Source organism: Heterodontus francisci, chromosome 11 (genome assembly GCF_036365525.1).
Source record: "Heterodontus francisci isolate sHetFra1 chromosome 11, sHetFra1.hap1, whole genome shotgun sequence".
In the NCBI taxonomy this organism is placed as follows: Eukaryota; Metazoa; Chordata; class Chondrichthyes; order Heterodontiformes; family Heterodontidae; genus Heterodontus; species Heterodontus francisci.
In genome coordinates, this window is record NC_090381.1 from 97139547 (window position 1) to 97164587 (window position 25041).

Here is a 25041-nt window from a genome sequence, read left to right on the forward strand (position 1 = left end):
TAGTTCTTAAATGTACTATAATTAATTTTCTTTTGAACCTCCTGTTGGGAGAGGTTTTTGCATCTCATTAAGTCTCCCGTCTCAATCATTTTACAGATTTTTAAATTTCCTTCCTTGCTGTTAATTTTAATTGAAAAAAGTATTTGGTCAGTGACTCAATTGAGGATTAAAATTTGATAGATGGAATTGCATTCTTCACATGGAGATAGAATTTCTGCAAATCATTTTTTAAAAATGAGTGACTAAACTCATGCCACTGCATTACCAGTTTAAATGTATATGTATAACAGGAACTACTTGTAAGGACAGCAGGGTTCATGGAGTTAACTGCCCCTTTTGTGCTGCAATCTTCAAACACAGCTGGGATATCACAGGTGAACAAAGAACAAAGATAATTACAGCACAGGAACAGGCCCTTCGGCCCTCCAAGCCTGCGCCGATCCAGATCCTCTCTCTAAACATGTCGCCTATTTTCTAAGGTTCTGTATCTCTTTTCTTCCTGCCCATTCATGTATCTGTCTAGATACATCTTAAAAGACTCCATCGTGCCCGCATCTACCACCTCCGCTGGCAATGCGTTCCAGGTGCCCACCACCCTCTGCGTAAAGAACTTTCCACGCATATCCCCCCTAAACTTTTCCCCTTTCACTTTGAACTCGTGTCCTCTAGTAATTGAAACCCCCACTCTGGGGAAAAAGCCTCTTGCTATCCACCCTGTCTATACCTCTCATGATTTTGTACACCTCAATCAGGTCCCCCCTCAACCTCCGTCTTTCTAATGAAAATAATCCTAATCTGCTCAACCTCTCTTCATAGCTAGCGCCCTCCATACCAGGCAACATCCTGGTGAACCTCCTCTGCACCCTCTCCAAAGCATCCACATCCTTTTGATAATGTGGCGACCAGAACTGTACGCAGTATTCCAAATGTGGCCGAACCAAAGTCCTATACAACTGTAACATGACCTGCCAACTCTTGTACTCAATGCCCCGTCCGATGAAGGAAAGCATGCCGTATGCCTTCTTGACCACTCTATTTACCTGCGTTGCCACCTTCAGGGAACAGTGGACCTGAACACCAAAATCTCTCTGTACATCAATTTTCCCCAGGACTTTTCCATTTACTGTATAGTTCACTCTTGAATTGGATCTTCCAAAATGCATCACCTCGCATTTGCCCTGATTGAACTCCATCTGCCATTTCTCTGCCCAACTCTCCAATCTATCTATATTCTGTATTCTCTGACAGTCCCCTTCACTATCTGCTACTCCACCAATCTTAGTGTCGTCTGCAAACTTGCTAATCAGTCCACCTATACTTTCCTCCAAATCATTAATGTATATCACAAACAACAGTGGTCCCAGCACGGATCCCTGTGGAACACCACTGGTCACACGTCTCCATTTTGAGAAACTCCCTTCTACTGCTACTCTCTGTCTCCTGTTGCCCAGCCAGTTCTTTATCCATCTAGCTAGTACACCTTGGACCCCAAGCGCCTTCACTTTCTCCATCAGCCTGCCATGGGGAACCTTATCAAATGCCTTACTGAAGTCCATGTATATGACATCGACAGCCCTTCCCTCATCAATCAACTTTGTCACTTCCTCAAAGAATTCTATTAAGTTGGTAAGACATGACCTTCCCTGCACAAAACCATGTTGCCTATCACTGATGAGCCCATTTTCTTCCAAATGGGAATAGATCCTATCCCTCAGTATCTTCTCCAGCAGCTTCCCTACCACTGACGTCAGGCTCACCGGTCTATAATTATCTGTATCATTATCATTTTACATGTATCATTATCTTAGATCATGAAAGCATTACAGAAAAATTGAAACAAGCTTTTTTAATACACCTTGGTATCTTCTTACAGCACCCTGGTATGTACTGGATATTTTTTTCAAATCCTGATCATCTAAGCCAATAAGGAAAAAGACTAGAAGAAAGATTTGCAAGAGTGGATGAACGATCAACAGTGAAGGGAATACAGAAAGGATGTTGATAGGAATCTTACACAAATGTAACAGCAGGACAGACTAAAGACAGAATTTTTAGATTGCAGAAAAAAGCATCTTCATGATAAAGATATTTATTGGCATCTACCTTCTGAGTCAACAAATAGACCTAATTACAATTACTTGCCCTGTTCCCATATTCTTTCATCTCATTATCCTTCATCACCTATCCAATCTAGTTGTGAATGTTGTCATAGTGCCTTAACCACTAACCCTGGAAGTGAACTCCATAGCCCCTCAATTCTCTGTATAATATTTCTCACGCTCTCTAAGTTTCTAACATTTAATCTTCTCCATCTAGCCATCTCATTTACTGGAAACAGCTGTTTCTATCTATCCTGCCTTGTCCATTCATAATTTTAAATGCTTACGTCATATCACCTCATAATCTGTGCAGTTTTGAGAAAAAAAATTCCCAAGTGTTTTCTTTGTATTTCCCCATACGAGGCAGCATCCCAGTCAGTCTGCATTGTAATTTTCTTCCAGTCTTCATCTTTAAATGCTGGCTCCATGTTGGCCTGCAGTTATCCTAAATCCCACTATCGACTGGAATAGTAATGTAAAGGGTAGAGAGGGGGAAGAATTTCTAAATTGGTATGCTACTCGCTTAAAGAGGAAGGAGGCATTGCTGGACCTGGTTCTGGGGAATGAGATGGATCAGGTGTCAGGATGGGGATACTTAGGGAGCAGTGATTATAGTTTCAAAGTTTAGATTAGTTATGGAAAAGGACAAGGAGAAATCTAGAGTACAAATAATTAGTTGGGGAAGCGCCAATTTCAGTGGGGTGAGAACCGATCTGGCCCAGGTACAAGATAATGACAGGTTTAGATAAGGTAGACAAACAAAAGCTGCTCCCATTAGCTGGTGGTACAAGGATTAGGAAACACAGATTTAAAGTTTTGGGTAAGAGATGCAGGGTGTATGTGAGGAAGAAAATTTTAAGGCAGCGAGTGGTAATAACCTGGAATTCGCTGCCTACAAGGGTTTCGGAAGTGGAGATGTGCAATAATTTCAAAAGGAAATTGGATGGGTACTCGAGGGAAATAAACCTCCTGGGATGTGGGGATAGAGTGGGGAAATAGGACTGATTAGATTGCTGTACAGAGAGCTGGCAGGGACTTGATGGGCTGAATGGCCTGTGCCATAATGACTCTGAATTTCAATCAAAGATTGGCAGGTAAAACTGTAATTGAACAATGGGCTGCCTTTAAAAGAGGAGATAGTTGAGGAACAGTGGAGGTACATTCCCACAAGGTGGAAAGGTAGATTAAACAATGCCAGAACTCCTTGGATGATGAAAGAGATGGACACTATTCTAAAGGGGGTGCAGGAACAGAGACCTGGGGGTATAAGTGCACAAATCATTGAAGGTGGCAGGGGAGGTTGAGAAAATAATTAAAAAGGCATACGGGATACTGAGCTTTGTAAATAGAGGCCTCGAGTACAAAAGCCAAGTAAGTTATTGTGAACCTTTTATAGAACACTGGTATGGCCTCAACTGAGTATTGTGTTCAATTCTGAGCACCATACTTTAGGATGGATGTGAAGACATTGGAGAGGGTGCAGAAAAGATTTGAGAACGTTTTCAGGGATGAGGAACTTCAGTTCCATGGATAGATTGGAAAATTGTTCTGTTTAGAGAAAGTTGAGAGAAAATTTGATAGAGGTGTTCAAAATCATGAGGGGTCTGGACAGAGTAGATAGGGAGAAACTGTTCCCATTGGCTGAATGGTTCCAGGGATGAGGGACTTCAGTTTCCTCCAGTACAATGGTGACTACACTTCAAAAGTATTTCACTGGCTGTAAAGTGCTTTGAGACGTCCTGTGGTCATGAAAAGCTTTATATAAATCGAAGTCTTTTTTATGATTGTAGAATCTGGGGTTGTACTCCTCAAAAGAGAAAGTTGACAGGAGATTTGATAGAGGTGTTCAAATGCATTAGGGGTCTAAACAGAGTAAATAGTTTAGTTTAGTTTAGAGTTACAGCACTGAAACAGGCCCTTCGGCCCACCGAGTCTGTGCCGACCATCAACCACCCATTTATACTAATCCTACACTAATCCCATATTCCTACCACATCCCCACCTGTCCCTATATTTCCCTACCACCTCCCTATACTAGTGGCAATTTATAATGGCCAATTTACCTACCAACCTGCAAGTCTTTTGACTTGTGGGAGGAAACCGGAGCACCCGGAGAAAACCCACGCAGACACAGGGAGAACTTGCAAACTCCACACAGGCAGTACCAAGAACCGAAGGTGGGTCGCTGGAGCTGTGAGGCTGCGGTGCTAACCACTGCGCCGCCTATATAAATAGGGAGAAACTGTTCCTATTGGTGGAAGAGTCAAGAACCAGAGGACACCGATTTAAGGTGATTGGCAAAACAACCAATGGTGACATGGAGGAAAAACTTCTTTACACAGCGAGTGGTTAGGATCTGTAATGCACTGCCTGAGATAGTAATGGAGGCAGATTTACTTGTAGCTTTCAAAAGGGATTTGGATAAACACCTGCAGAGAAATAATATGTTGGGCTGTGGTGAAAGGGCAGTGGAGTGGGAGTAGGCTTAAGATTCTGATAATTTTAGATCAAAATCACACAGGTGGGTGACAGTCATGAAGTAAAAGCTGTAGGAAAGCCAGCCCTTGGAGAACTTACACAACTGTGAAGACCAATTAGGGTGTGGCGGGAAAGAAGAAACTATGGAACAAGAAAAGCTCATTTGTGCCATTAAGCATTGTTCTTTTAACATGTAACAGTTTACAACGCCATGGAATTTCCCAATTTAACTAATCTCTTTAGGCGATTACAGCTTCTGGAAGAAAGGGTTCTTTGAAATTACTCTATTCCTTGGAGATAACTGCAATATATCATTCTCTCTTTGTTTACAATCTACAGTTTCCAACCCCAATTTCCATTCCAGATGATGTTGCTTTGTCCAACAGTAAGGTGAATGTACAGAGAAATATGGGGCAGGAGTAGGCCATTTAGCTGAGTCATTGTGTGAGATTGTGGCTGATCAGCGACGTAACTCCATGTACTCCCCTTTGTCCCATATCCCTTAATACTTTCGGTTCGCAAAAATCTATCAATTTCAGTTTTAAAATTAGCAATTGATCTAGCATCAGTTACTGTTTGTGGAAGAGAGTTCCAAACATCTACCAATGTTTGAATGAAGAAGTGTTTTCTGATTTCGCTCCTGGAAGGTCTGGCTCTAATTCTGCAGTTGAATTTCTTTGAACGCCTACCCAAACAGACTGTTCTTCAACTTCGCAATGAAAATTCCTAGTGGCGGCCAACTATTTGACTTTGCGACACCTTACCAAAAAAGGATTTCCATCTCTTCTATTCAGTAAAAGTTTTTTTTTTATTCTTTCTATTTCTTTGTGACAGCTGTAAACAAAAATCCCTTTTTTCCTGGTTAATCGTTTTTTGGATGTATGTGAGTGTTAGGATGTAAAAAAAGGGCTTTCTTTGGGGCCTCCTTATCTCGAGAGACAATGGATACGCGCCTGGAGGTGGTCAGTGGTTTGTGAAGCAGCGCCTGGAGTGGCTATAAAGGCCAATTCTGGAGTGACAGGCTCTTCCACAGGTGCTGCAGAGAAATTTGTTTGTTGGGGCTGTTGCACAGTTGGCTCTCCCCTTGCGCCTCTGTCTTTTTTCCTGCCAACTACTAAGTCTCTTCGACTCGCCACAATTTAGCCCTGTCTTTATGGCTGCCCGCCAGCTCTGGCGAATGCTGGCAACTGACTCCCACGACTTGTGATCAATGTCACACGATTTCATGTCGCGTTTGCAGACGTCTTTATAACGGAGACATGGACGGCCAGTGGGTCTGATACCAGTGGCGAGCTCGCTGTACAATGTGTCTTTGGGGATCCTGCCATCTTCCATGCGGCTCACATGGCCAAGCCATCTCAAGCGCCGCTGACTCAGTAGTGTGTATAAGCTGGGGATGTTGGCCGCTTCAAGGACTTCTGTGTTGGAGATATAGTCCTGCCACCTGATGCCAAGTATTCTCCGAAGGCAGCGAAGATGGAATGAATTGAGACGTCGCTCTTGGCTGGCATACGTTGTCCAGGCCTCGCTGCCGTAGAGCAAGGTACTGAGGACACAGGCCTGATACACTCGGACTTTTGTGTTCCGTGTCAGTGCGCCATTTTCCCACACTCTCTTGGCCAGTCTGAACATAGCAGTGGAAGCCTTACCCATGCGCTTGTTGATTTCTGCATCTAGAGACAGGTTACTGGTGATAGTTGAGCCTAGGTAGGTGAACTCTTGAACCACTTCCAGAGCGTGGTCGCCAATATTGATGGATGGAGCATTTCTGACATCCTGCCCCATGATGTTCGTTTTCTTGAGGCTGATGGTTAGGCCAAATTCATTGCAGGCAGACGCAAACCTGTCAATGAGACTCTGCAGGCATTCTTCAGTGTGAGATGTTAAAGCAGCATCGTCAGCAAAGAGGAGTTCTCTGATGAGGACTTTCCGTACTTTGGACTTCGCTCTTAGACGGGCAAGGTTGAACAACCTGCCCCCTGATCTTGTGTGGAGGAAAATTCCTTCTTCAGAGGATTTGAACGCATGTGAAAGCAGCAGGGAGAAGAAAATCCCAAAAAGTGTGGGTGCGAGAACACAGCCCTGTTTCACACCACTCAGGATAGGAAAGGGCTCTGATGAGGAGCCACCATGTTGAATTGTGCCTTTCATATTGTCATGGAATGAGGTGATGATACTTAGTAGCTTTGGTGGACATCCGATCTTTTCTAGTAGTCTGAAGAGACCACGTCTGCTGACGAGGTCAAAGGCTTTGGTGAGATCAATGAAAGCAATGTAGAGGGGCATCTGTTGTTCACGGCATTTCTCCTGTATCTGACGAAGGGAGAACAGCATGTCAATAGTCGATCTCTCTGCACGAAAGCCACACTGTGCCTCAGGGTAGACGCGCTCGGCCAGCTTCTGGAGCCTGTTCAGAGCGACTCGAGCAAAGACTTTCCCCACTATGCTGAGCAGGGAGATTCCACGGTAGTTGTTGCAGTCACCGCGGTCACCTTTGTTTTTATAGAGGGTGATGATGTTGGCATCGCGCATGTCCTGGGGTACTGCTCCCTCGTCCCAGCACAGGCATAGCAGTTCATGTAGTGCTGAGAGTATAGCAGGCTTGGCACTCTTGATTATTTCAGGGGTAATGCTGTCCTTCCCAGGGGCTTTTCCGCTGGCTAGGGAATCAATGGCATCACTGAGTTCCGATTTGGTTGGCTGTATGTCCAGCTCATCCATGACTGGTAGAGGCTGGGCTGCATTGAGGGCAGTCTCAGTGACAGCATTCTCCCTGGAGTACAGTTCTAGGTAGTGCTCAACCCAGCGGTCCATCTGTTTGCGTTGGTCAGTGATTATTTCCCCCGATTTAGATTTGAGGGGTGTGATCTTCTTGATGGTTGGCCCAAGAGCTCTCTTCATGCCATCATACATTCCTCTGATGTTTCCGGTGTCTGAGGCCAGCTGAATATGACTGCATAGGTGTTGCCAGTAGTCGTTTGCGCAACGCCTAGCTGTTCTTTGTGCAGTACTTCTGGCTGCTTTAAGTGCTGCGGATGTTAAATCGCTGGGGGCTTTCTTGTAGTTCAAAAGTGCAATGCGCTTAGCGGCTATGACAGGTTCCAACTCTTCATTATGAGATTGAAACCAGTCTGCATTTCTCTTCGCACTTTTGCCGTAGGTGGTCAAAGCTGACTCATAGATGGCGTCTCTGATGTGGGCCCACTTGGTCTCAGCATCCCCTGTGGGAGTGTTTTGAAGGGCTGTTACAAGTGTTGGAGCATAGATGCTGAGTAGGTGTACTGGACCAGAGGTGGTGAGCAGTCGGATGGACAGTATGCATTCCGAGCCATTTGAGGGAGGCTCTATCATGCTGAGCAAGGAGTTTCTGATGGCGAAGCCCACTCCATGCTGTCTTGGTTCTTCAGGATCCCTGCCCTGCCAGAAGAAGGTGTAGTCCTGCTCTGCTAGAGAGCCACTCGCGGGGAGGCGAGTCTCCTGAAGTGCTGCAATGTCCACATTGAGTCTACTGAGCTCGTTGTTAATGATGGCGGTCTTCCGAGAATCGTTGATTTGTGTAAGGTCTTCCGACAGGCCAGGACACATAGTTCTGACGTTCCAGCTTGCAAAGCGAAGGGCTGGTACCTTCTTTCCTTTTTTCATGTTGTTTGGTGCGGTGTATCAGTCCACCTTTCGGGCAATGACCCTGAGCTCCAAGCACCCATTGAAGCAGGCAGACTGTGGCGGGACAGAACCTTATTGACCGGGGGCTGCCCGGTTTGAGGCGGGCGGTAGCTGTCCAGTGAGGTGCAATGACCTCTCCCACCGACAAAGGCAACCCGTGGCGCCCAGTTTCTACGCCAATTTATCTGGACTTATAACCCGTAACTGCTGCCTTCCGTGTTGTTTCAGTCGCTGTGAGGCAACTATGGAGTGACCTCTCCATGGCGCATGCCTGGGCAAATTTATGGAGGTTGAGAGTTGCCCAGTCGTCAAAACCCCCCTCTCGGCCTTTCTGGTGGGGTCCAAAGGAGTGCAGGACACGACGTTTGGCACCAGTATGGCTGCAGGAACTGCCGGAAACATGCCAAAGGTGACACATGACCGCCTACGGGGTTCCGCTCCGGATTTTCTGTTAGGGTTTACTCCCTTAGCCTTGGTCTCTCCCGAGACGCCCACAAGGCAGTGGGGTTGTTGGGGCCCCTACACAGGTGTAGGATGGTGCCGGTGGGAGGAGGGGATGCAAGGGGGAGGGGTAGAGGGAGGGGGTGGGGGGGGGTGCAGGGGAAGGGGGTGCGGGGTGAAGATGGTGCGAGGGGGGGGCGGGCTGGGACGGGGTTGTGAGGGGGTGAGCTGAGAGGGTGGAGCGGGGTGGGGGGGGGGGGGTGGAAGGGGGGTAAAGGGGGGGGAGGGGGGGTGGAATCTGGTGCAGGTAATAAGCCATTTCCTCAGTGCCCACCATCGACGTCCGGAAAGCTCATCCACTTCCTTCGGGAGGTGAAGCATCATTTGGCAGACTTAGAGGTGATTACATTTGCTAAGGGTTTTTTTTTTTGCAGTGGTTTAAATAAAGGCATGCAGCATTGCCGACAGTGCGCTGCAGATGCTCTCCGAGCCATCTCCCGCGGGCGCTTTGAAGTTGCGGCCGGGGGGGCCGTTCGTGGATGTTTTGGGTGTTCGGGGCACCTTTTCACAGGACTTCTCTCGGGTCCCGCAGCTCCTTCTTCACCTCAATGGACTTACCGCATGCCGTGGCTGCAGACACTCTGGACTGTGAAGACAGCAGGATCGGAGATTAAAGTATCGGCAGCTGTGCTCGTCAGTTTCATCCGGATCAATTTCATTGAGAAAACAAAGAGCAGGTGTGGCTGGGGGAGGGCAGTGGGCCCAGGTAACATACACTAAACTAACTGTTAACTTTTAGATAGGGCTAAAATGAACTGATTTAAAGAGACAGGGGAATTTAAACAGTTTAAGAGGGCAGATTGGGGGAGAAAACGTTAGGGATGGGAGCAGATGGCCATGGATAGAGTTGAACAGCAAGGGAGCTTCCTAGGGAGCTTCCAGCCCAGGAGCCATCTTGAAAGCCCATCTTGAAAGGATGTAAAAAAAGGGCTTTAATATTTCAATTTGCGTATATATTTACTTCAGAAGCGGGACTGAATTAACAGTGCACTCCTCCTGCCTCGGTCGTAACAATATGTATATTGCATCTATAATATGCTTTTATAAGCTTCTATGCATAAACAAATATAACTTTACAATCATGAATAAGGTTGCACTGATGTCGTGCACAAATATAAGCTGTTGCATTGAGATTTTTAAATGCCAAGACTGCTATTTTATAATCCACTTCAGTCTCTTTTAAACATTAAACTTTATATAAAGTGGAATATCAAAAAGATACTCACCTAATACAGATGTTTTCTGAATCTACAAGAGATGCTCTCTTAATGTATCTATTTGTAAAGAACATTCCCTTGAATAAATGTACTGCAATAGGAGCTACAGCAGTCGTTTCAATTAAAACCTAATTTCATTTGTGTATAATACTTGATCAAGCAGGCATAAATGTGCTATGTTCCTCACTGGCTGCCAAACCAAAATGAACTCAGCAACAACATAACCTTGGCCCAATATCATTGGGAGAAAGAGACAAGTAGCCACTTGTATAAATGTTGAAAGATTGAATTCTATCTTTGCTATTTTACAGTTTTTTAAATTAATCCAAATCATATTTCATTTAGAATAGAAAATATCGGGAATGCACAGAAAATTGATCAGTCTCTGAAAGTGAAAAATAGTTCACCCGTTTAGTGGATTAATTTTATAAGATTGTAATGGTATTGATGTATCTGATGTATATCCTTGATGTTGAAAGGCGGGATTTAATTAATTTTATAACAGGTAACTACAGTAATTGGAACAAAAACCTGCATTTATATCATGTCTTTCAAGTCAAAATGTCTCTAAGTGCATTATACAATCAATTACTTCTAAGATACAGTAACTATAAGCTAATGCTATACCAATAGAATAAATTATCTGGAGTTAGCATAGGCAATCTTAAAGCACTTCAGGAAATTGTATCACATATTGTAGGTATACGATGCAATATGTATCTTTGAAATGCGCCATTAGTCAGTCTCTATTCACTAAATTATAACTGGACTGACTATTATTCTTGTAGAACAAAACAAATAGAGCTGTTTTTGGCCACAATTTTTTTCAAAAAAACAATTGGCAGTACCTTCAGGAGCTGAGAGGGCTTAACTTCGGGAGCTGAGAGGAGTCGGACCTGTGTGGGGGCACCTAAATCAGGAGAGAATTAATACAGCATCAGGCTCGGGGCCTTCACTTATCTTCGGGAGCTGAGAGGAGTCGGACATGCATGGGGGTACCTAGAATCGAGAGAATAAATACAGCACCAGGCTCAGGGCCTTCACTTACCTTCGGGAGCTGAGTGGAGTCGGGCCTATGTGGAAGCACCTAAACAGCTTCAGGAGTTGGCGTGCGCTGACTGAGTTTGAAAAAAGTTCAGTGACATCACAGGAAAGCTGTAAGGTGATTGGCTGGTGAGTAACTGCTGTTAGGGAATATCTGTAAATAGCTAGGTTAGTACACTGCTGTTAGTGTGTTTATGTTAATAGCTGGAAATTAGAAAACATAAAATTAAAATTTATGTAACTACCTAATAATTATAATTAATTAAGGCAGGCAAGCAGAAGGGAAGTAAGCTGATGAGTCTACTTTTCTGTTTTGTTTAAGTGGTAAGGTTTATTGTACTCCCAATGTTTAAATTAGAGCAGAAAGTTCTGGTGAGGAGAGGCATTAATTAAAAAATTAAGTATATAATTAGTTATTTAAAACACAGTAAGGATGACAGGGCAGGTGATGTGTTGCAGCAGCAGTATGTGGGAGCTTGTGGACACCAGTTTGATTCACAGCAACCACGTCTGCAGTAAGTGCCTGCAGCTAGAGGAGCTTCGGCTCAGAGTCAGTGAGCTGGAGGCCGAGCTACAGACACTGCAATGCATCAGGGAGGGGGAAAATTACTTGGACACTTAGTTCCAGAAGGCAGTCACACCCCATAGGATAGGGGGTATGATTCTGATTTGGTCTGTGGTTAGGGATAGAAGGATGTGACTGCGAGTGAGGTAGGTAAGAGATTGAGAAGGCAGAAGTGGAGGAGCCTCAGTCCTTGCAGTTGTCCAACAAGTTTGAGGTTATTTCAGCTTGCATGGATGAGAGTAGGGGCTGCAGGGTAGGTGAGCAAACTGACCATGGCACCATGGTACAGGAAAACATTCAAGAGGGGGTTGTAAGTAGGAATGTAGTGGTGGTAGGGGACAGTATAGTCAGGGGGATAGACACTGTTCTCTGCAGCCAAGAGTGAGGGTCCAGAAGGTCGGTGCCAGGGTTTGGGACATCTGCTCAGGGCTGGAGAGGAACTTGCAGTGGGAGGGGGAGGATCCTGTTGTCGTGATCCATGTAGGTACCAACAATATAGGTAGAACGAGGGTAGAGGTTCTGCTGAGGGAATATGAGCAGCCAGGGGCTAAATTAAAAAGCGGAACCAAAAAGGTGGTAATCTCCGAGAGAGAGAGAGCAGCACAGCCCGAGGAGCGGAGGTTCAAAAAGCACACCAAACCACAGTTGGAGACAGAGCGGGAGGAGCACAACGACAACAGCAGGAGCGGAGCCGGGGAAAAATCGAAAAGTGACATCAGTGACGTCACATTCAACAGTGGGAACAGGGAAAGAGAGCTGCTGGGGTCAGTATTCAGGTAAGCTTTTAATTTAATTTACTTTAATTGAAATCAAATATAGAGTAAGACTTGATTGATTTATTAATATATAAATTAAAGCGGATTTAAAAAAAAAACTGAAGACCAGTCGGAAATTTAAAACCTAATTAAATAAAATAGAGATGCAGGGCTAGGCGATGTGTTGAACCTGCATGATGTGGGAGCTGGTGGAGGCCATTGTGGTTCCTAGTGACCACATCTGTAACAAGTTTGGTTGCTCGAGGAACTCCGGCTCAGAGTTGATGAGCTGGAGTCTGAGCTTTGGACACTGTGACACATCAAGGAGGGGGAGAGTTACCTGGACGCTGACCAGGAGACAGTCACACCCCTTATATTAATTGTCTTGAATTCGGCCAGTGGTCAGGGCCAGGAGGGTGTGACTAGGAGTGAGGCAGGTAGAGGGATCCAGGCGATAGTGTTGCAGGAGCGTCCGCCCTTGTCCTTGTCCAATAGGTTCGTGATTCTTGTTCCCTGTGTGGACAAGATCCGGGACTGTAGGGAGGATGAGCAAACTGACCATAGCACCGTGGTACAGGGAGCCATTCAAGTGGGGAGAGAAAAGAGAAATGTATTCGTAATCGGGGATAGTTATAGTTAGGGGCATAGGCGCAGTGGTTAGCACTGCAGCCTCACAGCTCCAGCGACCTGGGTTCAATTCCAGGTACTGCCTGTGTGGAGTTTGCAAGTTCTCCCTGTGTCTGCGTGGGTTTCCTCCGGGTGCTCCGGTTTCCTCCCACAAGCCAAAAGACTTGCAGGTTGGTAGGTAAATTGGCCATTATAAATTGCCCCTAGTTTAGGTAGGTGGTAGGGAAATATGGGGATGTGGTAGGAATATGGGATTAGTGTAGGATTAGTATAAATGGGTGGTTGATGGTGGGCCGAAGGGCCTGTTTCAGTGCTGTATCTCTAAACTAAACACTGTTCTCTGTGGCCAGGATCGAGAATCCTGAAGGCTGTGTTGCCTACCTGGTGCCAGGGTTCAGGATATCTCTTCTGGGCTGCAGAACAACTTGGAGTGGCAGGGGAAAGATCCAGCTGTCGTGGTCCACGTAGGTACCAACGATAGAGGTTCTGCTGAGGGAATATGAGCAGCTAGGGGCTAAATTAAAAAACAGAACCAAAAAGGTGGTAATCTCCGGATTGCTACCTGAGCCACGAGCAAATTGGCACAGGGTCAATAAGATTACAGAGGTAAGTGCGTGGCTCAAAAATTGGTGTGGGAAAAATGGGTTCGAATTCGTATGACATTGGCACCAGTACTGGGGAAGGAGAAGCTGTTCCGATGGGACGGGCTCCACCTGAATCATGCTGGGACCAGAGGTCTGGCGAATCACATAACTAGGGCTGTAAATAGGGCTTTAAACTGAATAGTGGGGGGAGGGTTAAATTAGGAAGTCAAAGTTAAAGGAGAGGGTAGGAGTGCAGGTTAGTCATGAGGGTGATAGTTACCAGAAAATAAAAGGAAGGCACAGAACATGTGAAAGTCATATTGCACCAAGGAATCGTACAACAGTTGGGAAATTTTATAATAGAGCAAACTTAAAGACTTTGTATCTGAATGCATGAAGCATTCACAATAGAATTAATGAGTTAACAGCGCAAATAGATGAATGGGTATGATTTCGTGGTGATTACTGAGACGTGGTTGCAGGGAAACCAGGTTTGGGAATTGAATATCCAAGGGTACTCAGTTTTTCGGAAGGATAGGCAGGAAGGAAAAGGAGGTGGTGTAGCTTTGTTAGTGAAGGAAGAGATCAGTGCTGTAGTGAGAAACGATATAGGCACCGGAGATCAAGACGTAGACTCAGTCTGGGTAGAAATAAGAAATAGCAAGAAAAAGAAGTCCCTGGTGGGAGTGATCTATAGTTCCCCAAACAGTAGTTCGGCAGTGGGGCACAGTATAAACCAGGAAATCCTGGGGGCTTATAAGAAAGGTACGGCAGTAATCATGGGTGATTTTAATATGCTTATAGACTGGATTAATCAAATTGGCAAGGGTAGCCTCAAGGGAGAGTTCATTGAATGTATTAGAGATTGGTTTTTTGGAGCAATATGTTGTGGAACCAACCAGAGAGCAGGCTATTCTAGATTTGGTATTGTGTAATGAGGTGGGATTAATTAATCTTATAGTTAAGGATCCTCTCGGGAAGAGTGATCATAGCATACTAGAATTTCAAATTCCGTTTGAGAGAGTGAATCTGGAGTCCCACACTAGCATTCTGGAGTTAAACAATGGTAATTACATAGGCATGAGGACAGATTTGGCCCTAGTGGACTGGGCAGGAAGACTAAAACGTAGGACACTTGATGAGCAGTGGCAGATGTTTAAGGAGATATTCAATTCCTCCCAACTAAAATATATTCCAGACAGGAAGAAAGATTCCAAGAGGGGGAGAAACCATCCATGGCTAAGCGAGGAACGTAAGGATAACATAAAGACAAAAACTAAGGCATGCCATATTGCAAAGGCCAGTGGCAGGCTGGAAGATTGGGAAACTTTTAAATATCAACAAAGGGTTATTAAAATAAATTATAAAAAGATCAAAGGTAAATTATGAAAGGAAACTAACGCAAAATATAAAAACAGATAGCAAAAGCTTCTGTAAGTATATAAAAGGGAAGAGAGTAGCTAAAGTTGGTCCCTTGGAGGATGTGACTGGGGAGTTAATGGTGGGGGACACAAATGGCGGAGATACTAAATCATTATTTTGCCTCAGTTTTCATGGAGGACACTAATACCATCCCAATAGTAACAGTTAATGCAGAGGTTATAGAAAGGGAGGAACTTCGAACAATCATCATCACTAGGGAAAAAGTACTGAGCAAACTATTGGGATTGAAGGCAGACAAGTCCCCAGGGCCTGATGGCCTATATCCTAGGGTCTTAAAGGAAGTGGCAGCAGAGATAGTGGATCCATTGATTATAATATTCCAAAATTCCCTGGATGCGGGGAAGGTTCCAGTGGATTGGAAAAAAGCTAATATAACGCTCTTATTCAAAAAGGGAGGGAGGCAGAAAGTAGGAAACTACAGGCCACATCTGTCGTTGGGAAACTGTTAGAATCCATTATTAAGGAAGTAATAACAGAACATTTAGAAAGTCAAAACGCAATCCATCAGAGTCAGCATGGTTTTATGAAGGGTAAATCGTGTTTGACTAATTTGCTAGAGTTCTTCGCAGCTGTAACAAGTAAAGTAGATAATGGGGATCCTATAGATGTAGTATATCTGGACTTCCAGAAGGCATTTGATAAGGTGCCGCACAAAAGGTTAATACACAATGTAAGATTGCATGGGGTTAGGAGCAATTTATTAGCTTGGATTGAGGATTGGCTAACCAATAGAAAACAGAGTCGGAATAAATGGGTCTTTTTCTGGTTGGCAAGATGTAACTAGTGGGGTGCCACAGGGTTCGGTCCTCTGGCCCCAACTATTTACAATCTATATTAATGACTTGGATGCAGGGATAGAAGGTACTATAGCTAAATTTGCAGATGACACTAAAATAGGTGGGATAGTAAGTTGCAATAAAGAAATAAGAAATTTACAAATGGATATGGATATGTTTGGTGAATGGGCCAAAATTTGGCAGATGGATTTAACGTGGATAAATGTGAGGTTATCCATTTTTTTCAGAAGAATAGAAAGGCAAAGGCTAAATGGAGAGAAACTTGAGATTGCTTCAGTGCAGAGGGATCTGGGTGTCCTTGTGCATGAATCGCAGAAAACTAGTATGCAGGTTCTTCTTCTTTGGCCTCCATGTCTCGAGAGACAATGGGTAAGCGCCTGGAGGTGGTCAGTGGTTTGTGAAGCATTTTGGGAATGAAACTCGTCAAGTTTGACGTTTGGTCCAACGATGTGAACTTGGCCAATTTGATGGAACAGCTTGGGGTGGCCGGAAAGGTCCACCTTTCTGAGGTTACCGCCAGATACTTGGATGAGCGTTACTTGAAGGAGCATGGGAAAGTGATGGAGCGGGTTGGCACACAGAGTGTGGTGGTTGATCAGCTGAAAGGAAGGCCACATGGCGGCGATCAGGAGGCAGAGCGGCCACATGGTCCTGGCAGTGGCTCCCGCTCACTCGGCGACTGCGCGCTGTTTCCACACAAACTTTCCCCACAAATCCGGCTCGGCTCCCGGATCCCAATCCCAGCAGCAGTACATCATTGTAAAAGGGACAATGGTGGGAGCTGTTGAAATGTTTTATTACCTGTACCCCCCCGCTCCTAGCACATCCCCCCCCGCACTCCCTCCCTCCCCCCCCCCCCGCACTCCCTCCCCCCGCACTCCCTCTCCCTCCCCCCCCGCACTCCCTCCCCCCCCACCCCCGCACTCCCTCCCCCCCCACCCCCGCACTCCCTCCCCCCCCACCCCCGCACTCCCTCCCCCCCCCACCCCCGCACTCCCTCCCCCCCCACCCCCGCACTCCCTCCCCCCCCACCCCCGCACTCCCTCCCCCCCCCACCCCCGCACTCCCTCCCCCCCCACCCCCGCACTCCCTCCCCCCCCACCCCCGCACTCCCTCCCCCCCCACCCCCGCACTCCCTCCCCCCCCACCCCCGCACTCCCTCCCCCCCACCCCCGCACTCCCTCCCCCCCCCCACCCCCGCACTCCCTCCCCCCCCCCACCCCCGCACTCCCTCCCTCCCCCCCCCACCCCCGCACTCCCTCCCCCCCCCCACCCCCGCACTCCCTCCCCCCCCCCCACCCCCGCACTCCCTCCCCCCCCCCACCCCCGCACTCCCTCCCCCCCCCCACCCCCGCACTCCCTCCCCCCCCCCCACCCCCGCACTCCCTCCCCCCCCCCCACCCCCGCACTCCCTCCCCCCCCCCCCACCCCCGCACTCCCTCCCCCCCCCCACCCCCGCACTCCCTCCCCCCCCACCCCCGCACTCCCTCCCCCCCCCCACCCCCGCACTCCCTCCCCCCCCCCACCCCCGCACTCCCTCCCCCCCCCACCCCCGCACTCCCTCCCCCCCCCACCCCCGCACTCCCTCCCCCCCCCACCCCCGCACTCCCTCCCCCCCCCACCCCCGCACTCCCTCCCCCCCCCACCCCCGCACTCCCTCCCCCCCCCACCCCCGCACTCCCTCCCCCCCCCACCCCCGCACTCCCTCCCCCCCCCACCCCCGCACTCCCTCCCCCCCCCACCCCCGCACTCCCTCCCCCCCCCACCCCCGCACTCCCTCCCCCCCCCACCCCCGCACTCCCTCCCCCCCCCCCACCCCCGCACTCCCTCCCCCCCCCACCCCCGCACTCCCTCCCCCCCCCACCCCCGCACTCCCTCCCCCCCCCACCCCCGCACTCATTCCATAGTCGTCTCACCGTATGCAGGTGCAGCAGGTAATAAGGAAGACAAATGGATTTTTGGTATTTATTGCTAAAGGAATAAAGTATAAAAGTAGGGAAGTGTTGCTGCAACTGTACAAGGCATTAGTGAGACCGCACCCAGATTATTGCGTGCAGTTTTGGTCCACTTACTTGAGGAGGGACGTAATTGTATTGGAGGCAGTTCAGAGGAGGTTCACTAGATTGATTCCAGAGATGAGGGGTTTGTCTTATGAAGAGAGATTGAGCAGTTTAGGTCTTTGCTCTCCAGAGTTTAGATGGAAGGAGATCTAATTGAGATGATTAAGGGGATTGACAAAGTAGATGTAGAGAGGATGTTTCTTGTGGGGCAATCTGGAACGAGAGGTCATAGTTTTAGGAAACGGGTAAGCAGATTTAAAACAGATATGAGGAGAAATTACTTCTCTGAAAGGGTCGTGAGTCTGTGGAATTCACTACCCCAGAGTGCGGTGGATGCCGGGATATTGAGTAAATTTAAGGAGGAGACGGACAGATTTTTAATTAGTAATGGGTTGAAGGGTTATGGAGAATGGGCAGGAAAGTGGAGCTGAGGCCAAGGTGAGATCAGCCATGATTGTATTGAATGGCGGAGCAGGCTTGAGATGCTGAATTGTCTACTTCTGCTCCTAGTTATTGTATTATGTTATGTTCTAACACTCAGCAATGATACATTGCAATGACTAACTAAGGAAGTTAAAGAAAGTATCAAATTAAAAGAAGTGTACAACTCAGCGAAGAGTAGTGGCAGGTCAGAAGATTGGACAGAATATAAAAATACAGCGAACAATGACGAAAATAATGAATGAAATTGGAGTACAAGAGAAAGTTAGCTAGAAATATAAGAATAAGTGTTTCTACAGGTATTTAAAAAGAAAGAGTAAGTGAGTGTTGGTCCTCTAGAGAGAGTGTCTGGGGAAATTAATAAAGTAAGGAAATGGGAAAGGATGAACAGATTTTTTGCATCTCTCTTCACTGTAGAGGATACATATAACACCCCAAAAATAATTGTGTGTCAAGAGTTGAAAGGGATGAAGCAACTTAAAACACTTATTATCGCCAAGGAAATGATACTGAGAAAACTATTAGAACTAAAAACTATTAGAACGTCCCCAGTTCATGATGGACTTCATCGTAGGGTCTTAAAAGAAGTGGCTGCTGAGATAGTGGATGCATTAGTTAAAATTTTCCAACATTCCCTAGGTTCTGGAAAGTTCCCATCAGATTGGAGGTAGCAAATGTAACTCTGCCATTCAAGAAAGGAGGAAGACCGAAAGCAGGAAACTACAGGCCAGTTAGTTTAACGTCGCTCAAAGGGAAAATGTTGGAATCTATTCAGGAGGTTCTCACAGGTAAATTAGAAAATCTCAATGTAATCATGCAGAGTCAACATGGTTTTGTGAAAGGGAAATCATGTTTAACTAATTTATTAGAGTTCTTTGAGAGCGTAACAAGCAACGTGGATAAAGAGGGGGCCTGTGGGTGTGGTGTACTTGGATTACCAGAAGGCATTTGACAAGGTGCCACATCAAAGGTTACTAAACAAAATAAGAGCCCCTGGTCTAGGGGGTGACTTATTAGCATGGATAGGAGGATTGATTAGCTAACAGGAAACTGAGAGTAGGCATAAATGGGTCATTTTCAGGTTGGCAAGCTGTAACTAGTGGAGTGCAGCAGGGATCAGTGCTGGCGCCTCAACTATTTGCAATCTATAATCAATGATTTGGATGAAGGGACAGAATGTATGGTTGCTAAATTTGCTGATGACAAAGATAGGTAGGAGAGTAAGTTGTGAAGAGGACTTGAATCTGCAGAAGGATATAGATAGGTTGTGAGATTTGGCAGGTGGAGTATAATGTGGGAAAGTGTGAACTTGTCCACTTTGGCCAGAAAAATAGAAAGGCAACATATTTAAATGGAGAGATTGCAGAACTCTGAGATGCAGAGGGATCTGGGTGTCCTAGTGCACGAAACATAAAGTTAGTATGCAGGTACGGCAAATGCAATGTTGTCATTTATTGCAAGTGTTACAACTGAGGCGGGAGGAGTGCGCTGTCTTTTCTAGTTGAACTTCTCCAAAGGTCACAGCACCTATTTAAATGCTTACCCAGTTACCGATGCGGTCAATCATATGCTTTACTCTTTATTCCAGAATAAAATGCACCAATTATGTTTCTTTAATAAATAACAAAATTAAGGGCGGCGCAGTGGTTAGCACCGCAGCCTCACAGCTCCAGGGACCCGGGTTCGATTCCGGGTACTGCCTGTGTGGAGTTTGCAAGTTCTCCCTGTGTCTGCGTGGGTTTTCTCCGGGTGCTCCGGTTTCCTCCCACAAGCCAAAAGACTTGCAGGTTGATAGGTGAATTGGCCATTATAAATTGTCACTAGTATAGGTAGGTGGTAGGGAAATATAGGGACAGGTGGGGATGTTTGGTAGGAATATGGGATGAGTGTAGGATTAGTATAAATGGGTGGTTGATGTTCGGCACAGACTCGGTGGGCCGAAGGGCCTGTTTCAGTGCTGTATCTCTAATCTAATCTAATAGTTTATTACAAAATAAGACTTATCCAGTAACAAAGCAAAGCATTAACACACAGATTGAAATATGAAAGTTCTTTTCTAAAATTCCCTACACACTGAAAAAAATGCAGAAATTCTCTCCAGAGGGTTGTTACAAAATGGAGACAAAAAAAAATACTTTGGCCAAATACTTGTTAATTCTTCAAGAAAAAAGATAATGAAGGATGTCAATTGTCCCATTTGGTCTGGCATCCGGGTATACGGTGACGGGTCGCTGGGATCTTTTCAAAAGCAGTTCATTCTGGAGTTGCCGAGAAATAGTCTGGTATGCTTTCCAGGAGAAATGCAGTATCGGGCTTCTGCTATCACTCTGGTTTTGCAGGGTTTTTCAAAGACAGGAGGAAAGAGGAGCTGACACACTGGACCACTCAGGGTCTCTTCGAGGTGCAGGAAAGATGACCTGGGGTTTCTTTCTTGGCAGGTTGATGTTTAACTGCTTTTCAAACACTGTCCACACCCCAACAACCAAAACAATATCTCAGAAGCGACACCAAACAGTAAGTCAGAACCCCCTGACCCTCATAAATGTTAACATGTCACTTCTCTGTAAACATCTTTCCCAGGTCGCCAAGATTTCTGTTTATTTATCGTAAGACATGTGACATCCAGTAAAGGTTTTCAAACACAACATCCATGTCCTTTCAGTGAACTGTCAACAACAAAACAATGTCCAGCATCTATGAAATCTTAAGCCTTCCAAAATCAAATCCATTTCCACCATTTAAATATGAGTCCTCAAAAAAAAATCCAACAAAAAATTGAAGTACTTTTGTAACGCAAGGGAAATGGAATATAAAAGTACAGATGTTTTGCTACAGTTTTACAGAGCATTGATGAGACCATATCTAAAGTATTGTGGACAGTTTGGTCCCTTACTTAAGAGAGGATATAATTGCATTGGAAGCAGTTCAGAGATGGTTCGCTCGACTGGTTCCTGGGATGAGAGGGTTATCTTATGAGTAAAGGTTGGACAGGTTGGTTCTGTATTCATTGGCGTTTAGAAGGATGAGGGGTGATCTTATTGAAACATATAAGATCCTGTGGGGACTTGACGGGGTGCATGTTGAAAGGATATATCCCCTTATGGGAGAGTCTTAAACTAGAGGGAATAGTTTAAAAATAAGGGGTCTCCCATTTAAGACAGAGATGAGGAGAATTTTTTTCTGAGGGTCGTGAGTCTGCAGAACTCTCTTCCCCAGAGAGGGGTGGAGGCAGGGTCATTGTTTGTAAGGCAGAGGTAGACAAATTCTTGACAAACAAGGGAGTCAAAGGATATCAGGGACAGGCAGGAAAATGGAGTCATGCCCACAAACAGATCAGCCATGGTCTTACAGAATGGTGAAACAGGCTCGAGAGGCCATATAGCCTACTCCTGCTCCTAGTTTGTGTGTTCGTATGTAAATCAGTTATCGTAAATTTGTAATCTTATACATTATGGCCACCCTTACTAACACTAAGCATTACATTATAGTATCCAAATGTATTCTTTGCAAAAAAAAAAAGCAAAATACTGCAGATGCTGGAAATCTGAAATAAAAACAGAAAACACTGGAAATGCTCAGCAGGTCTGGCAGCATCTGTGGAGAGAGAAATAGAGTTAGCATTTCAGATCTGTCTCGTTTCATCAGAATCATTCTGGTGGAAGGCCATAGACCTGAAAGGTTAGCTTTGTTTCTCTCTCCACAGATTCTGCTAGACCTGCTGAGTACTTCCAGCATTTTCTATATTCTTGTATTGCACTTGTTGATATCGTCATGGCCAGTAAAGACACATTTTCCTACTTTTAAGATAAGGTCTTTGGAATTGACGTTTTTTATTCATTCATGGGATGTGGGCGTCGCTGGCTATGCCAGCATTTATTGCCCATTCCTAATTGCCCTGGGTCGTGGTGAGCTGTCTTCTTGAATTGCTGCAGTCCACGTGGGGTAGGTACACCCGCCGTGCTGCTAAGAAGGGAGTTGCAGATTTTGACCCAGCGAGTGAAGGAACGGCGGTATAGTTCAAGTCAGCATGGTGTGTGGCTTGGAGGGGAACTTGCAGGTGATTGTGATCCCATGCATTTGCTGCGATTGACCTTCTAGATGGTAGAGGTCACGCGCTTGGAAGGTGCTGTCTAAGGAGCCTTGGTGCATTGCTGCAGTGCATCTTGTAGATGGTACACACTGCTGCCACTGTGCGTTGGCGGTGAAGGGAGTGAATGTTGGTAGATGGGGTGCCAGTCAAGTGGGCTGCTTTGTCCTGGATGGCGTTGAGCTTCTTGAGTGTTGTTGGAGCTGCACCCATCCGGGCAAGTGGAGAGTATTCCAACACACTCCTGACTTGTGCCTTGTAGATGGTGGACAGGCATTGGGGAGTCAGGAGGTGAGCTACTCGCTGCAAAATTCCCAGCTTCTGACCTGCTATTGTAGCTGCAGTATTTATGTGGCCGGTCCAGTTCAGTTTCTTGTCAATGTTAACCCCCAAGGTGGTGGTAGTGGGGGATTCAGCGATGGTAATGCCATTGAACATTCACGGGAGTTGGTTAGATTCTCGTTTGAGATGTGGCATGAATGTAACTTGACACTTATCAGCCCAGGCTGATTTCCTTTTAAAGCAATTTCCTTTTAAAAAGTGAACAATATGATGCAAAATTGGCTGCCAAATGTCAGATGGCCTGGCCTGTGTATTCGGAAATTGCTTCACTGTCTCGAAAGGACAAAAAGTTACTTTCTAGATGTAAGAGGTGTTGAGTATACCCATCCTGGAGCTGTCAAGAGACATTCCTGAATTCAATGGCTTTCTTCAACAAAGGAGGTGTGAAGTATTCACACATAACAGAATTAAAAGCAAAATACTGCAGATGCTGGAAATCTGAAATAAAAACAAGAAATGCTAGGAACACTCAGCAGGTCTGGCAGCATCTGTGGAGAGAGAAGCAGAGTTAACGTTTCAGGTCAATGACCCTTCTTCAGAACTCATAACAGAATAATACTCATCCAGACATTAATGGTTGGCCATGGATTCCACATCCTGGTCCATTGTGTGGTCACACCAGGGGAGAAGGCCATGTGTCCGGTACCAGAAATGCTAATATGAATGGTGGCTTCAAAAGGCAACCCTCTGGAGCAAGAGGGAGAAATCACAGAAAGCAGTTGAGCCTGGGGTTGTGGAAAGATCCAGCCGAAACGAGAAGAAACCTGCTACTAATTCTACACGTCAACTTGGTGCAGCAGAGAACTGAAAGTGACTGCCAACTCCAGTCTGAAATCTTAAACACCTGAGATCTAGAACTCCTCAACAAGTTCAAGACTGCAAATGCCCAGGCCTGCATCTTTGAAAGATACTGTCCTACTTAGACGATTCAACAAGTTTACCATAAACCAAGAATACCTACCACACCTTGAACTCCAACCCTTCCTATCTATCTTGAGAGTGAGTGAGTTCAGGAGAGGTGCTGTGAACATTTTGGGAAATGAATATTGTTCAATAAATAGTTAATCTTCTGTTTAAAACCTACAAGAAAACCTGTCACTGTCAATTTGGCAAGTAAGGCGCTGAAGGGCTAACTTTCATCATTTTAAGCAAAACACGATTGCGGTCAGTTGGGAGGTGAACAGTGGGAACCACCCACACCCCTTACTACCTTTCTGTAACAATACAAACACAATTAAAAGTTCTTGTGGATTTGGCCTCAAGCAGACCATTGAATGTAACATGAGCTGCGAAGAACCGCATTATTTCGAGGTTAGAGATGCAGGGCTGGATTTTATTCCAGTGACGGGGGTCCTGGCAGTGGGCCGGATGGGTGGGGGGATGGGGGAGAGAGACCCCGCCCTCCGTCAGAGCTCCATCGCTATCACATGGCAAGCAGCAAATTAACTGTCCGTGGCGGACGTTGTCCCTTTAAGGGATTAGCTCCCAGCTCCAGAAGTGTTGGCCACTGCCAGGACTGCAGGGCTTCCTGCAATACTGAAGAGGTGAGTGGGATCGGGGTCTTGGGGCCATTTTAGGCAAGTCCTGCCGACCTGGTTGGTAGGGGAGGGTGTTATCTCTGTCAAGAGAGCACTCGAGGGGCCCTGGGTTGCCCTAAGTGGAGATTCCCCCCCCCCCCCGTCTCCCCCTCCCACAACCCCACGAGTTGCCCCCTGGCTGTGCCTCCCCGCATTATGGGCCCCTCTGCCTTTAATAAAATTGAAGTGGAGGCTTAAAGAGGCCCTTAACTGCCCTTTTAATTGGCCTCCGTTGACCTGGGGTGGGAAGGCGGTCCTTTGCCTTCCCCGCCCTGGACAAAGTGCTAGTGGGCCCGTGCGACGTTGGGAACGGCTCGCCCTGCTGTTCTGTTTGCCATCCCCTCTCCGTGCTCGTCTCCAAGGGCAGAATAAAATCCTGCCCGCAGAGTGTGATTGAACACTAAAGCAGTCTTATAATTTAAATGTACAAATTCCCATTTCTTTCTCCTGGTGATGTCGTGGAAGATCTAAATTTGATATACTCACTATTTCTGCCAATCTTGAGGTGAGACTGAAGAGGAATAACTGAAAGTTGAGAGTTCTGAGTTTAGGTTAGCATTTTTTTTTAAGATTCACAATGTACATCTTGCAGTGAACTTCATTCAAAATTTAATACAAGACAAATATTAATCTATTGGTTCAGTGGTTTTCTTTAAAGAAAAGGTTTCATAAGCAGCGAGTAATGTATTTATAGGAATTATCTGTAGATTCTAGAAGGTATTTTTTTTTTACATATCCTGTGGTTTTGGCCCAAGAGGTAC

General features: G+C 46.1%; 1 protein-coding gene across 3 annotated transcripts in view; it reads left to right on the plus strand.

Annotated features, from left to right (window-relative positions):
- Nucleotides 1-25041, plus strand: part of dipk2ab (divergent protein kinase domain 2Ab) — a 288676-nt gene that overhangs the window by 132202 nt on the left and 131433 nt on the right. Inside the window, exon 1 of one of the 3 annotated variants that reach the window (XM_068042596.1) lies at nt 18995-19062. The exons of the other annotated variants lie outside the window; for them this stretch is intronic. The gene's annotated coding sequence lies outside the window, so the exon portion shown is untranslated. Of the gene's footprint in view, nt 1-18994; nt 19063-25041 lie in introns of those variants that run through there. 3 annotated transcript variants of the gene reach the window in all.